The sequence below is a fragment of the Peromyscus maniculatus genome, chromosome 6, assembly GCF_049852395.1.
Source record: "Peromyscus maniculatus bairdii isolate BWxNUB_F1_BW_parent chromosome 6, HU_Pman_BW_mat_3.1, whole genome shotgun sequence".
Lineage (NCBI taxonomy): Eukaryota > Metazoa > Chordata > Mammalia > Rodentia > Cricetidae > Peromyscus > Peromyscus maniculatus.
Genome location: NC_134857.1, coordinates 77,241,042 through 77,256,888, shown reverse-complemented (window position 1 = coordinate 77,256,888; position 15,847 = coordinate 77,241,042). Strand labels below are relative to the sequence as shown.

The 15,847-nt window shown below is 43.8% G+C and overlaps 1 protein-coding gene and 1 non-coding gene across 2 annotated transcripts in view; one reads left to right on the top strand and one right to left on the bottom strand.

Annotated features, from left to right (window-relative positions):
* LOC143273918 (uncharacterized) overlaps positions 1–15,847 on the top strand; it is a 73,367-nt gene that overhangs the window by 5,731 nt on the left and 51,789 nt on the right. The window lies entirely within an intron of this gene.
* On the bottom strand, positions 13,345–13,451 carry LOC121830576 (U6 spliceosomal RNA). The gene has a single exon (XR_006073793.2). It is a non-coding gene; the product is annotated as a U6 spliceosomal RNA (small nuclear RNA).

Below are 15,847 nucleotides of genomic sequence, written 5' to 3'. Positions count from 1 at the left end.
TTTTTTAATCTGAAAAAAAATTAGTGTATAAGCTATAATTACTTTCTAACTCAGAAAGGGGGTTTTGAAGACCATGTATAATTATGTTTTACTTACTCTTTTATTCTACGATGTTTAAAATTCGTAACATTGGGTCTCTTGTTTATTTCATAATCATCCTAAAACATACATTATGACAGAAATGTATTAGTGACTTCAGAGGTAAGGAAGCTGGAATGGATTTATCAGCAAGCGTTTTAGGCAGTCTGATCGTGCTCTGTAGACATGTATAGCATGTTTAGTTGTTGACGGATGCTAATATGGTAATAAACAAAAAGGACTGTGTATCATTGTTGCTCAGCCTCTTTCTGATGAGCCAAGTAGTTACCAAGTGTTTTTATGTTACTCACTTGATAATTAAAAATACCTTGAAGTTTAAAGCTTTGGGAAGCTTTTATAGTTCCACAGAAAAAACATAATCACTGTTTTTCCCGAAAAAGAACCCAAACTGCCACGAATGGCATTTGGAAGGAGCCGCGTCATCACCAGCTAAGAAGGAATGCTTCTGCCCCCTGAGGTAGCTATCATGCTGTCTAGGCAAGCTCGACTTTGTAATGGGTGTTGGCTTGTGCAGCTAGGAGAGAGGTGTTCCCGGGGATCTGTGGACACAGGACAAGCTGAATGAATGGTGAACTTGCTTGCTCTCACAATGCCTGTTTGGTGGTTTCTGTCTATGTATGCAATGTACTCAAGTGTCTAAAGACTCAGGACTTGAACTCACATGTCAGGGCCCAGGATCTCTCTGCCTGGACTGTCTTCTGCTTTATCTTTGGCAGACTAGCTCCTGAATCATCATCAGGACTTCTCCTGGCATTTCTTCTAGCAAAGTTCCTAGACCCAAGCTGCTGCCTCCTGGCTGTACTACCGACGGTGGGCATGTACTCAGGCAGCCCCGAACTGGATTCACCCGCCTGCTCCTTTAGTCTGTTGTATCCTCAAGAGCTGGGACTATGTTCAGTCCCTGTACCGTAAAGCCCAGGGCAGGGCGGAACAGAAGAGGCCGCAAATCAATGCCGTTGAATGAACAAACAATTTGCATTGGAAGCAGCTTACTATGGCACCCAGGAGATGGATCCGTGGGAAAAATGCTTGCTGTGAAAGCATGAGAAGCAAAGGACCTGAGTTCAGATCCCCATCCCCAACCTGAAAAGCCAGACATTGTGACATGTGTCTGTGACTCTAGCACTGGGCTGCGGTGTGGGTGGGAGGGGTGGGGTGTGTGGAGACAGGTAGATCTCATAGGTTCGCTGGCCCAGCAAACTCCGGGTTCATTTTCAGGTTCTGTGTGAGACCCTGCCTCAAAAACTAGGTGGGGAGTGATAAAGGAAGACCCTTGACATCCACTTCTAGCCTCTACATGCGTATACATGTACCCTCCCACACGGGTGCATATACACATTCACACGAGAAAGGAAAAGAAAAAAGCTTATTAATAACTTAACTAGCTCAGTGTGGTGGCGCACACCTTTAATCCCAGTCCTGGAGAGGCAGAGCAGGTGGATCTCTGTGAGTTCAAGACCAGCTAGGACTGCAGAGTGAGACCCTGTCTCAAAAAAATAAAATAAAATAAAAAAGAAAGGAAGGAAGAAATTAATAATTTAAACAAATAAAAAAGTGATGGAAAAGATATAAAACCATGCAATCTTGTGTATACCACATTAAAAAGGGAAACGTTTCATGTGGTATCCATTCTTTTGTAAAAGAATGTTGCAAAGAATGAATTGCTCATTCATCCTGAAGTATTGGAAATGCCCCCAAATCTTTCTTTGTCTTATGCCAGGCTGTTTCTCATTCTTGAGCCTTATAATTCCTACTAAGAGTTTATTCTTTAAGTTATCAAAGAATCACAAACCACAAAGTGTGGTTACCTTTGCCTGCCTAACTCTTTGTAGGATCATTTATTGACATTCAGGCATAGCTAAAGAAGAGATGTTTCCCAAGAAAAGCTGGACAATCAGAAAAAAAAAAAATAAGGTGAATACCTGGCTTCCAGACACCTGGACCATCAGAATGAAGAAGGAATTGTGTGCTTTAATTTTCTAAACATGGATGTAAGTGCAGAACCCTCTGGACAGGGGCTTTTAGCTGCAAAGAACTGACTCACTCACGTCTCCTCAAGCAAAAGGGCATTCATGGTGAAGATGCTCACAGACAGGTGGGCATCAGAAGTGATGCCTTTCCAGGATGGTGCCAGCTCCAGGGACAGCCACCCGCCGTTCCCAGTGACCCTGTCGCTTTTCTGTCTCCTTTGGCCCCCTGTGGCATTAGCCTTTTGGCTTTATTACAGGGGCATCTTCTGATTTCGTAGCTTTTTGCTGACACCTAACTGTTGCTTGTTAGACTGGCCTACACTCCCATGTCCAGCTTCTGCTTGCCCCCTCCATGGTGTCTTGGTTCATAGTCTTCCCTTGTACGTTTCCTGATGGCTGCTTTATTCTCTCAGAGTTCTTTTTCCCTAGTGCACATTCCTGAGAATCCAGTTCGTCCCTTTCATCTTTTCTTTGGCACTCTGATAACCCTTGGTTGAGCTGTGCTTGTAGCTGTGCAGGGGTTCAAAGTTCTCCATAGTGTATGGAGGGGGGGGGGAGCAAAGCTGTTTCTGTTTGCTGTAAGCACAGAGGCCTTGTGGTGGAAACCATGGAAGGGCTCCCTTCCTTCCCATGTAGCTGGCAACAACACACTTGACATCTAAGTCCATTATGAGAGTCTAAGTTAAGAATAACCAGGTTATTAAAAATTAAAATGTTTCATCAGTGATAATTAGTGTAACTGTGATAAGAAGGTCATGGGACGAATAGCAGATTCATACCCAAGAATGAAACTGGGAGACAGAAGTGAGTTAGAGCTAGCTGGGGCTTAGATGAGTGATGTCATTGTTGTGTGCTTGTTCAACAACATGAGTAGGTGAGTAGTGAGCAAGAACATATGTTGACATGGATCCCAGAGGCTAGTTTGCAAAGCAAGCAGAACCCTGGAATTGAAGACCAGGGAAACAGAGGAATATTAAACTCCAGAGGGAGTTTGGGCCTGGGATTTCCTCCTGTGTGTTTTCTCCTACCCTCCCCTGGCCCTTCCCTTCATCCTTCTTGATCTGAAGTTCTGAACAACCTGAACTGGACTGGTCATGTGATCTTGGACTGTTTATTCTCTCTCCAACTCACTTTATTCCCTTGTCAAATAGGGACAATAATAATTATCTCAGTACCTTGTAATATGAATTAAATTAGATGGCACCATATATTTAAAGTGAGTAATATATTACCTGGCATTAATAGGTTCGCATTTGATTGTAGCAATTACTCTAATACCCAGAAAGGAAGGAAACGTTGATGAGATAATATGCTGAGTAAAATTTCACTTGTTACATCATTGATTCCTTAGAGCAATCCTGAGGGACTTGTGCTTCTCTTTATGAATGATAAAACAATAACAGTGTTGCTGGGAATGTAGCCTAGTGACAGAGCATTTGTCTAGCATATACAAAGCCCTGAGTTTGACCCTTGGCACCTCATCCCCAAATCACAAAATATAGTATCAGCAAAAGCTCCAAGAGTGAAAGATTATGCAAATTGAATGTTTATCATGTGCCAAATGGACTCATCTAAACCATCTCATCGTTGAGGATGCTGAGGTCCTGGACTGTAACTTGTCCAAGGTCCTAAACTAGGTGAATGATAGTCAGAGCTTCAGTGCATATCTATTTAAACCCAGGCACTCTGACTCCAGAAGTTTCCAGAGTTATGCATAACTGAGTCAAGGTACAGGCCTTATTAAGAGTGCTAGTTCAATTCAGACTCCCAGAGATGTCTGCTGACTGAATGGTAGACTGTGGTAGGCACCCCCTGAGTGTACGCCTGAATCTGAGTGCTGTGATACAAAGACAAGGACAGCTTTTGGAATGGGTACAGACTATTTTTAAAAATAATTTAAATATGTCAAAAATAAGGTCTCTAAGATCTGAAGAAATGATTTAACAAACATGTGAAGAATATCTATTGTACCAGGCCCCCCAAAAAATGAGTGTGACATTGTAAGGAATTCAAGACAAGTGGGTCTCGATTCCCCCACCCTTCAGGTACTTTCATCCTGGTGGAGGGAGACAGATAATCACACAACTAATTATAAACCACATAGCAATGGATCAAAGAGCTGCAGCAGTCAGGGGAGAGAAAGATTAATTTGGCGGTGATGAACGTGGTAGAGGAACTGGGGAAGGCTTCGTGCAGGAGATGACATTTGCAATTGTCCTTTGGGGACAACTGTGGAAGTACCAGAAGCTCCTAGAGTTGCCTTCTCCTTCACACTAGTGACTTTCTAAAGACAGTCTCCACTGGCTAACTTTATATCACAATACAGTAAGCACATAATATGCATGTAGCGTTTTCAAAGAGTAGGTTCTTTGAGGGAAAATGGAGAAATATCTACTCTTAATAACCAAATGACCGTAGTGGTGTTTCCCTGGTCTGCACTTACGCAGATATTTATTAGTGGGGTCAGAAAATGGAATTTTCCCTTCTTTGCTTTCAAGTGTGGGGCTCCAAAGCTGTGTGACAGCTGCCCAGGGCCCAAATGGTGTGTCAACCTGTTCTCCATGGCACTAAGGAAGTCCTGGAGAAATCTGGCAGGTCATTTATCTCTCCCTTCTCCTCCTCCTCCCCCTTCTTTTTCTCCTCCTCCTCCTCCTCTTCTTCTTTTAAGGTTTATTTGTGAGTGTTGTGCTTGCATGCGTGTCTGTGTGCTGTATGTCTGCCTGGTCCCCTTGGAGGTGAGAGGAGAGTTTTGGATTCTCTGAAACTGGCACTATGGGTGTTGGTGAGCTGCCGTGCCGTGTTGGTGCCAGGAATCAAACCCGGTTCTTCTTCAAGAGCAAGTGCTCTTAACCATTGAGCCATTGCTCCAGGCCCCTATTAATCTGTTCTTTGATTAGAGATTTTAGTCTGTAGTTAGAAATTTTCAATTTTCATCACATTTAACCCCAGTTTTTCTGGATTTTTTTAAAAGATAATACTAATTTAAGATATTCTGTATTGTCTCTCTAAGTATACTTGTGATGGCCGAACTGTGTGCTCTGCTTGTTTTAGGTTGTTGACAGAACTGAGTTGCTACATCTTAATCTAGTTCAAAGCAGCCACCATGTAGACATCTGCTGCATTCGGTCTCAGTCCACTGGCATATTCAGCCTTGCACTGTAAGACAGAAATTCAAGGGAGAGCTCCTGATTGGGTTGGTGGGTCCTCTGTTCGAGTCTCCTCTCCCTGAACTTTTGTTGATGATGTCCAAAGACCCAACTCAAGTGCCGTTTTTTCTCAATTCCTAGAGATAGAGGAGTTGTGGTACCAGGACACCCATGACATCTTCTACTCTCCTTCGAGTGACCGTAATAGCTCCGTGTGTTTACTACTACAGGTCACTCGGGGACAGCATAGAAGGGCTGGTGTGCTGGTTAGTTCTTGTCAACGTGACACAGCTCCAGGAAGAAGGAAACTCAACTGAGAAGATGCCTCCATTGAGTTGTCTATAGACAAATCTGGGGGGCATTTTCTTGATTAATGATTGGTGCAGGAAGATATTATGGGCAGTGCCATTCCTGGGCAGGTGGTCATGGGTTGCATAAGAAAGCCAACTGCTCAAGTCATGGGGAGCAAGCCATTAAGCAGTGGTCCTCCAGGCTTCCGACTCAGTTCCTACCTCCAGGTTCTTGCCCTGAGTTCCCTCAGTGATGGACTGTGACCCAGGATATGGATGATAAATAAGCCCTTTCTTCCCCAAGTTGCTTTTTGGTCATAGTGTTTATTGCAGCAATAGAAAACACAGAAGGATTTTAGGGTCTGTCCCCCTGTGTATCCCACAGACCATTAAAGGATAGCCCTGACTAGCAAATGATGCTCAAAATTGCTTATTGAGCTCAACCAAATTGAATTTTTTGCCTTTGTGGGCTTGGTTTGGGCACTGTAACCTGGATGTCTGGGCTTCAGTTCTCTTTTAGGGGAAGGAATATTTTAAGCCAGGCATAGTAGCTCATGCCTCTATTACCAGCACTTGGAAGCTAAGGCAGGGAAGTTACCATGAATTTGAAGCCAACCTGGGATACATAACAAGTACCAGGCCACCCTGGGCTACAGAGTGAGACCCTAGTTACAAAGAAACAAACGAAAAGAGTCAGTGATTTTAGGATAAAAGAGATAACACGCTGTAACCATTCGCTGTAGTGATTAATAAGCATCAGTAAAACAGCATGGACTTGGTGAAATTGCTTCCTTTGCTTGCTTTTGCAGGCAGAGTGGGAAGGCTTGATAAACTAACTGGCCCCTTCCATCTTTAATATCTGTGATTCTTTGAAATTTGATGTAGACAAGTGCAAGCTAATGTGCACCGGAAGGGACAATTGGAACAGCTCACACTCACTGATGGGCTCTGAATTACTCTACTTGTAAGTGCTCAGGAAAAAGATCTCAGATTCATTGTGGATTGCTCAATGGAGACATCTGCTCGCTGTGCAGCAGCAGTCAGAAGAATGAATGAGATATAATAGGCCGTATTAACTTTGAGAATGGAATAAAGAAGAATGCAGAAAATAATATAGTGCACATAATTTGGCATTGACTATTTCTGTAATTACAATAAAACATTTTAATGATATACACTGATGTTATGACTTCACCTTAGAATCAGAATTCAGCATTGGGTCCTTTCATTTCAAAGAAAACAAAGCAGAATTACAAAGGACCCAGAGAAAAACAACAGGCAATCTCCAAGACGTGCCAGGGAGTCTCCTGCGATGAGAAACAGAAAAGACAAGGACATTGTAATTTGGGTAAAGAGGGTGGGGTGGGGGGTGACATTGTATAAATTTATTTAAAATTAATGAAAGTTTCAGAAAATTGCTAGAGCTGGCTTCTGATTATCCTTGGTAATGGAGGTCAGAGACAGGCAGGATAATTGAAATCCCCGATTATCTCCAACCTTCATTTCGGCCATTAGTGATAGCATCCTGGACTAGCACAGTCTTAGCAAATGAACAAATGGAAGGCCCAACAGCCCAGGGGTTGTGAAGTAGACAGCCCTGAGAAAGACAGCCTGAGGTAGCAGGCTACCTGTGCACTATACCAACAGGAAGCCTGAATTCTGATCCCTGCTCTCTGTCCATCATCTGCACAACCTTGAGTGATGTGCTGAATGTTCATCCCCATGCCTAGGCTTGTTGAAAGAACTAAATGAGCTGGTTGGAAATGCTGGTGAGCTATACCACTCTGTGTTGAGGATGGCTGTGCCAGCTTCTAATTCGGTGTGTCAGCCTCAGGAGCTGGCATAGTTCCTAGCTCCTAGGTTTTACACTCCATAGCCCCATTCATTCAATGTCTTGCTTCTTATGCCCTTGGAAGGAGATTTCAAAAGATGAGTGAAAAATGCCCTTCATCTTCAGAAGCATCCTCCAAATTCCTATTCTCTGGATCCTGGGGAACCTGGAGAGAATTTTGCATATGTTTTCCTTTTATTTTAAGGTCATCTCACATAATCTTCCCAACAACCCAAGGCAGGGATCACTATTCTCCTCATCTTTCAAATACAGACACCAAGGTCTAGGTGACTTACATTAAAACGGATAGCAGTTACAGAATAAAGAGGACACCTATGCTGCTGGCCTCTGGGTTGACTTACAGAGTTTAGCACATGGGGTTATGTGACTCTGACTTCCCTGCTGAAGTCATAGTTTCATAGTTTCCTAGACTCTCCTGCTTTGTTCCCCAGTGCAGGACTCACCCTCCTCAAGCCCTGAGCCTTCTCCTCCCTAAAAGACCAGCATGTCTGCCTAGGCACCCCTAGTTGTAGTTCTTAACATATTATGTTCCTAAGTGTAGACAGAAGCTTTCTTGTCCCTCAGCACTTCTATATAAACACACCGAGGCTTATATTAATTATAAATGCTCAGCTGATAGCTCAGGCTTGTTACTAGTTAACTCTTACACTTAAATTAACCCATATTTCTATCTATACTTTGCCACATGGCTAACGGCTAGTTACCTCATTTTTTACATGTCCTGCTTTGCTAGGCAGTTGGCTGACATCTCTCCCAACTCTCCTGACTCCACCTTTTCCTCCTCCCATCATTCTGCCTGTGTCAGGCTGTCCCACACAATCTCTTTTTGCCCTGCTATCAGCCAATCAGTTTTTTTTTAATTAACAATGAGCATAATCCACAGCAGTATAGAAGTCCCTAAACCCAATTCAAATAATAGTTAGTGATTTACTTATACAAGTTAGTTAAACCTGGAGTCATACAAGACAATGGAACCATTCCTTAAGTCTTTATTTTAACTTAAAACATCCCTTGGGGTTTTGATGTAGGCCAAGGCTTTGTCTTTAGGGAGAACCCTAATTCTTAATCCTTGTGTAAGTCACAAGAATTGTTTTCTCAATCTTTTTTTATTTCTTTCTTGTTGTCTTCAAAGTGGAGTAATATCTAAAAGACATTTGAGAAACAATCAAGTTTTTCCAGATGTAATGATGTTTTACAGCTGGCTTTCCCACACTACTGACAGCACACCATTTATTTTTAATTGTGTGTGTGTGTGTGTGTGTGTGTGTGTGTATGTGTGTGTGTGTGTGTGTGATGTGTTGGGAGGGGTGTGCACATCAGTACAGGTGTCCCAGGAGGCCAGAGACATCAGATGCCCTGGAGCTGGAGTTTCAGGTGGTTGTGAATCATGTACCTTGGGTACCGGGAACTGAACTCTGGTCCTCTGTAGAGTAGGATGCCCTCTTAACCATTCTTCCACCATGCCAGCCCCTTAGCAACTCACTCTAAATGCCTGCCTCATACTTAAGAGTTGAAGACCTGCTTTCTTTTTTGCGCCTATATTTCATTATTTCAAATACATTTAATTAAATCATATAGCTACCATAATGCAAAGAACCAATGCAAATAGTCTGTAAACATGGGCTCTTGGTGAGCAGACAGCTCCTGCCAAGGACAGGTGTCCCAGGGTAGCCTATTACTAGCAGAGGTGGCTATTCACTGAAAGAGGCAATGGAGGCTACAGATGAATCAGTCACGTGTTATCACTTGAGAGTGCCCCTGCTCAGTATGGCTTCTGTTTCATGTTTCTACCCTGGAAGCTGAATTCCTTGCAGGTCTAACTTTCATCCCTGTAGAAGTTCCCAGAACCCAGCACCAGTGATGGGTATGTAGTGGGCCCTACCTGAACACGGACTAACCTACGAGCTAATGGGCCAAACCCCAACTCAATTTGGCCACTACATACCCTCTGGTAGGGATCCCAAGCTTCACACTGCTGTGCAGAAAGAGCTAGCAAATGGATTGCTAATGTTGCTGCAGGATTAGCTCGCATATATTTTTAGATAGCTAACTAATGTAAAGCAGATATTAAGGAGTGGATTCTGTGTAATATGTAATTAACCTAGGTAACTCACCAATATAAAATAACAGCGAGACAACACTTGGTAACATTTTATAAGGGATTAGGTATGTTCTTACGTGGGGGAAAAATCTGTACTTACAACACAGTGACTGGCTACAAAAAGCCTCTCTGATGATTATGTTCAGGGCCAGCCAGGTCAAGGAAAAAAAAATCTCCCCTACGGATGCATCCTTGCAGCATCCAGTTTATTATATGCTTCTGTGGCAAAGTGAAGCATCATGAATTGAGCGCAGGAGAGAAAAGTCAGACCTGAAGGATATTAAACCCGACAAAGACATTCTGTGGTACGTGATTGGTCGGTGTTGGTGATGGCAGACAGAGCCTGTTTCCCAAAATAAAACCAGATAACACATTTAGGCTTGTATTCAACAAATGAGTTTTAATTTGCACCAAAATATACTGAGCGAGCACAGTTGGAACATTCCAGAATGTTTACATGACCATAGGAAAAATGAGATGAGAAAGCATATACATAGTACATCTAAGTGTGCACACACACACACACACACACACACACACACACACACACACACACATGCCCATGCGTGCAGAACAGAATAGAAATGCTTGTAAGATAGATGGATGTGACCTTTCTCATCAGTTTTCCATACTAGGGATCTGCAGGCCAGTTTCACTGATTAGTTCTGGAGGACCTGTCTTTCCTTCAACAGGTTGTGAGATGGTGAAATTAGCATTGTACTGAGCACTCCTTGGGTGCCAGTCGGTATGTTTAACAAGTGGTAGCATATTCCTTTGAATATAAATTGCCATCTTTTTTTTTTTTTTTTTTTTTTTTTTTTTTTTTTTTTTTTGAGACAAGGTCTTTCTATGTAGCTGTGCCTGTCCTGGAACTCACTATGTAGACCAGGCTGGCCTTGAACTCACAGAGATCCACCTGGTTCTGCCTCCCAAGTGCTGAGGTTAGAGGTGTGTACCACCATGCCTGCTGCCACTGAGTTTTTTTTTTATAAGACCTACTGAGTGTGCTCTTGTGAAAGAAGACCACTACCGACTCAATTACACATGTGTTGTACACACTGTCCATATTAAAATGTGTGATTTTAAGTATTAAAATGTTGATTTCAGAGCTACTAAAATGTGAAAAATATGCATGTTAAAATAAATGAAATATGATATTTCATTTAATCCTCCCAACAACTGTAAAGTAGGGATGTATGTGGAGGAAGAAAGGGAGACTCAGAGACGTCCAGTAGTTTAAAGTCAAACATCAGAGCAGACATCAGAGCCACGCTGTGATTGAATCTGTCTCCATGGCCAGTTCTTTTTCACAGCCCCATGTCACTGACGGAACCACTCTCTTCCCAGAGCTCAGAGATATAACAACAACAACAAAAACACCCCCGTATTCCGCCAAGAGCATTTCCTTCTGGATCTAGCTCCCAAATATCTTTCCTCTGAGGAAGACTGAGCGACACCTGAGTCCGCCAGTGCTGTCGAAGGCTAGACGGGATTCTGAGTTCCTGGGGTCTCTTCTCCTGAGCTTGAACTCCTGATAATAACCGGGAGCCCTACAGAGTCTGTGAAAGGACCAGCAGGGACAGAGCCGCTTGGGCAGCTCCGTGCCCCTTCCGCAGGCTTTATTTTCATCTGTCCTTTGGTCCTGGTTCTGTTTGCGAGACACACGGTCAGTTTCATCCGTATTAATAATGCCTGGCCCTTCCCATGTTTGGATATGGGTGTGGGGGTCTCCTTATCACTCTCTGGGTGGTGCTCTTGAAGTTCCTCATAGACTGTTTTGCTGTCTATATTCCTTGTAAAAAGAGGCGTCAACATTGATGGCTGTGCTTCGCTGGAATAGAGCACTGTCCCTCACTTCCTTTAGGTACCGATTCTTCCCTTGGTGCAGCTGGAGAGGATGCTTGTTTTTCCAGCCTCTCCCCGGTGTGAGCTCTCTCTCTCTCTCTCTCTCTCTCTCTCTCTCTCTCTCTCTCTCTCTCTCTCTCTCTCTCTCTCCATATGCCACTATGTAGGCCATTTGGACTTTAGTCATTTATTTGTTAGATTGAAGTTGTTTCTGCTCTTTTCAATTTTTGAAATTAATTTTGTTAGAATTGACGTTTTATTTATTTTTAATTGTGTCTGCATGCACATTGAGTGCAGATGCCTGAAGAGGCTAGAGGATTATGATCTCCTGGAGCTGGAATTACAGGTGATTGTAACTTTTGTGTGGGTTCTGGGAATCAAATTCAGGCCCTCTGTAAGAGTCATATGCTCTCTTAACTTACACTGACCCTAGATTTGACATTTTGAGAGTCATTTGTTTGGGTTTTGCTTGCTTGCTTTTAATAGCCATTCTTCCAATTTTGTAGAGTTCTTTAAAAACATTTTTGCAAAGTCGGGTGGTGGTGGTGCACATCTTTAATCCCAGCACTCAGGAGGCAGAGACAGGTAGATCTCCATGAGTTCAAGGCCAGCCTGGGCTACAGAGTGAGTTCCAGGAGAGCCAAGGCTACACGGAGAAACCCTGTCTTGAAAAACCAAGACATACATATAGTTTATTTTTATTTTATGTGTATGAGTGTTTTGTCTGCATATATATGTGTGTACCATATGTGAGCCTGGTCCCCATGGAAACCAGAAGAGGGTGTCAGATCCCCTGGAACTGGAGTTACAGACAGTTCATGAGCCACCATGCAGTCCTGGGAATCAAACCCAGGTCCTCTGGAAGAGCAGCCAGTGCTCTTAACTACTGAGCCATCTCTCCAGCCCCCGGTTTTACAGCGCTCTTAAATGAGAATTTTCTAAAAATTCTGTCAACAGCTTAAGTGTCAGCTTGGTGATGTGATGCTTAGCCAAAGACCCTCCCCGATTTTCATCCTCTTATGACCTACCCAAACATGTCTTTTATAGCTTTAACCAAATCATTGCTATTTAAATGGAGCAGGGTGGGCTTGGGAAATAAGAAGAATCTTGTAGGTGTTAACTGACCGGATCACCGGATTCCACTGCCACCCTCACATCCTCTAGCCAGTTTGAAAGAACAATGGGTACCTTGTATCTCTGGTGCCACCATAGCCTGCTGAAGCCAGCGTGCATCAGGGGTGCCTTCTGACGTAGCTCGTGACAGCTCTCTCAGGACGCTGATAGCACCTCTGACCCCAGTACTCGCCTTCCTGCTGATCTCTCTGAGACACAAAAATAGCAAAACAGTTCTTGAAAAAGATTATTGTGGGGACTTACTGGGCTATGGAACTATAGTTGGGTCTGTAAAACCAGGAATTAGGTCAGGTGTGGTGGCGCACTCCTTTAGTCCCAGCACTTGGGAGGCAGAGGCAGGCAGATCTCTGTGAGTTCAAGGCCAGCCTGGGCTACATAGTGAATTCCAGGACAGCCAGTGCTACATAGTGAGACCCTATCTCAAAAAAAAAAAAAAAAAAAAAAAGACAGTAATTAGGACCCAGAGACGAACCTGGTAGAAAGCTGGTTACTAAACTCTTGGAAATAAATACATGCTCACATACATATTCAGCGGAACCTTCTAGAAATCAGTCAGGAAGGGTATCTGTAGTTGGATTTTTTGTTTTGTTTTTTACTCTTTGGGGGTCCATCAACTAGCTCCCAAATAAATACACAGAGACTTATTCTTACTCATGAATGCCTGGCCTTAGCTTAGCTTATTTCTAGCCAGCTTTTTTTTTTTTTTTTTTTTTTTTTTAGTTTTTCAAGACAGAGTTTCTCAGTGTATTTTTGGTGCCTGTCCTGGATCTTCCTCTGTAGACCAGGCTGGCCTTGAACTCACAGAGATCCACCTGGCTCTGCCTCCCGAGTGCTGGGATTAAAGGTGTGTGCCACCGCCTCCTGGCCTAGCCAGCTTTTCTTTTTTTTTTTTTTTTTTTTTTTTTTCTTTCTTATGGAACGCTTCACGAATTTGCGTGTCATCCTTGCGCAGGGGCCATGCTAATCTTCTCTGTATCGTTCCAATTTTAGTATATGTGCTGCCGAAGCGAGCACCTAGCCAGCTTTTCTTAAATTCTCCCATCTACGTTTTGCCTCTGGGCTTTTACCTTTCTCTGCGCTATATACTTTTCTTTCTTTCTTATTCGTGGCAGGTTGTGTGGCTGGGAGGCCTGGCCCCTGGAGTCCTCTCTCCTTCTCCTTTTCTTGCTCCTCCCTCTTTCTTATTCTCTCTGCCTGCCAGCCCCGCCTATCCTTTCTCCTGCCTTGCAATTGACCGTTCAGCTCTTTATTAGGCCAATGGTTGTTTTAGACAGGCACAGTAACACAGCTTTACAGAGTTAAACAAATGCAACACAAAAGAATGCAACACATCTTTGCATCATTAAAGAAATATTCCTCAGCATAAACAAATGTAACATATCCTAAACTAATATTCCACAAGGGGCATCCTTCACTAAGTCATGCTGGTTGAACTGCAAATTTCAGAATAAGTCACCGGTGTGAAATTGGAGAAGGGAAAATGAATGTAAGCACATAAACATCATCTATTTAAACAAGCTTATTGGTAGGCAAGAGAGATGTAGCATTAGATGGGAGTCCAAGGTAAGACATCTCACACCCAGGAAGCGTCAGACTATCATGGATCTTCTGGGCTGGGTATTTTAAGCTATTAAAAAGGAATAATAACAAGGAAGTCTTCGTTGGTTCTTTATTATGATTCTCAGACATAATTAATAACAGATGGCTTGCAACTAAACAATGTGCTAGAAGTATGTGTGATTCAATAGCAACAGGGGTATGGAGCTCCTGTCTTGCTCAGAAAAGGAGTCCAGATCTTTGTACAAAGGAGGGAAGCAAGCCTTGTTACTTCCCGAGGGGATGCCCACCCATCTTCTGCGGAAAGAGAAGTCTTTGCTCCGTGAAGCTCATCGGCACCTTTCTTCCCAAGCAAAGTCACTTAAGACAAATGAACCCTGCGCTCCATTGATTGAGGTAAACCCCAACACACTAATTCAGTCTTTCAGGGATGCTAATACAAGACTGAAGAGTCGGGGAATTAGCCGAAACTTTTATCCTTTTCTTTTCCTGAAAAGGATCTGCTCAACTCAAAATTAATTGCTGAGGAAAATGGTTTTACATTATTTCCCATAAACCCACCGAATTAGGATCGAGGGACCATGAGTAGCAGGAGCCACAGACACCGGAATCTGTGTCCTAGGGCACTGTGGGCACAGTGTGTAATTCTCTGCTACTCCCAGGTGGCCTTTTCTGACATCCACTCCGTGGAAAACAACGGAGAACTATTTCCATGCTTATTTGTGTCTCACCAGAGCTCTGAAAACACCACTGCACAGATTAAAAGGTTAGCCCTTCTCATTCCCTTTTATGATTATTCACAACTTTCTAAGATCTTCGAATTGAGCCAAGCGGCCCGAAGATGAATTCTAGGATCTCTTTGTCTATTCGTTCAGTTGTTCGAGGTTCATTCAGCCCGTGTTTATCAGGCACCTCCTGCATGCCACGCTCTGCTAGGTACTGACAGGCAGAAAGAGTGACCAAGATTCTGTCCCCGTCCTCAATAAACTGACTTAGGAGGAGAGTAAGACATGCACACAGACAACTCTAACACGAGGAAGAAGACAATAAATGCTTTAAGTAGGTTCAGGTAAAGTCCTGCAGGAGGTCCACATGTGATCAGCAAGAGCGGAGACAGCATCCAGGAGAGAAGGTGTCACTGGACTCTGGGGAATGCAGAGCATAGGATGCCGACAGATGGAACTGGGGAGTGTCAGGGCCGAGCTGAAAACCGCTCAAGTGCCAACAAGCCATGCTGAAGAAGGCCAAGTCACTACAGGATGCATGCCGAGGAAAGTGGACGAACTGATTTTGGATCTTCTCGGTGGAGGGTTAGAGAATTGCGTGCGGTTTTGGTTTCCTGGCTGCTGGAGAGCCATTTTAAGTTCTTGAGCAGGAGAGAGAACTGGAGCAATCCTTTATTCAAGGGCCGGCATCGGGGTGTTGGCCGCACAGAGGGAAGGCTGCACTCTGGACGCACTGTTGAGATACAGCAACAGATTGCCCAGGGGAGGGGTGGGGTGAGGTGGGGTGAGGTGGGGTGAGGCGGGGTGAGGTGGGAGTGGGGAGGCACAGGCAGGTAACTAGCAGCTTGGGGATGCTCTCAGGAGAATCCAGCCGAGCACTTGTGCATGCACATGAGTCCGGACAGAGGGTGGCTGGATTAAGAATAAGCTTTTTAAAAGGCAGAGTAGATCTCATTGTTCTCCCGCTTAACGTCCAAATGGCCCTCACTGCATTTAGAACAAAATCCAAACTCCTTCCTGTGGCCTAGCATAGACCCCGCACAGCCTGGCCGGGCTCTGCTCTCACCTCTTCTGTTAACCCCCAGTGCTCCAACGTCATCCACTCAAGCCTTTTCAGTCCCTCAGACG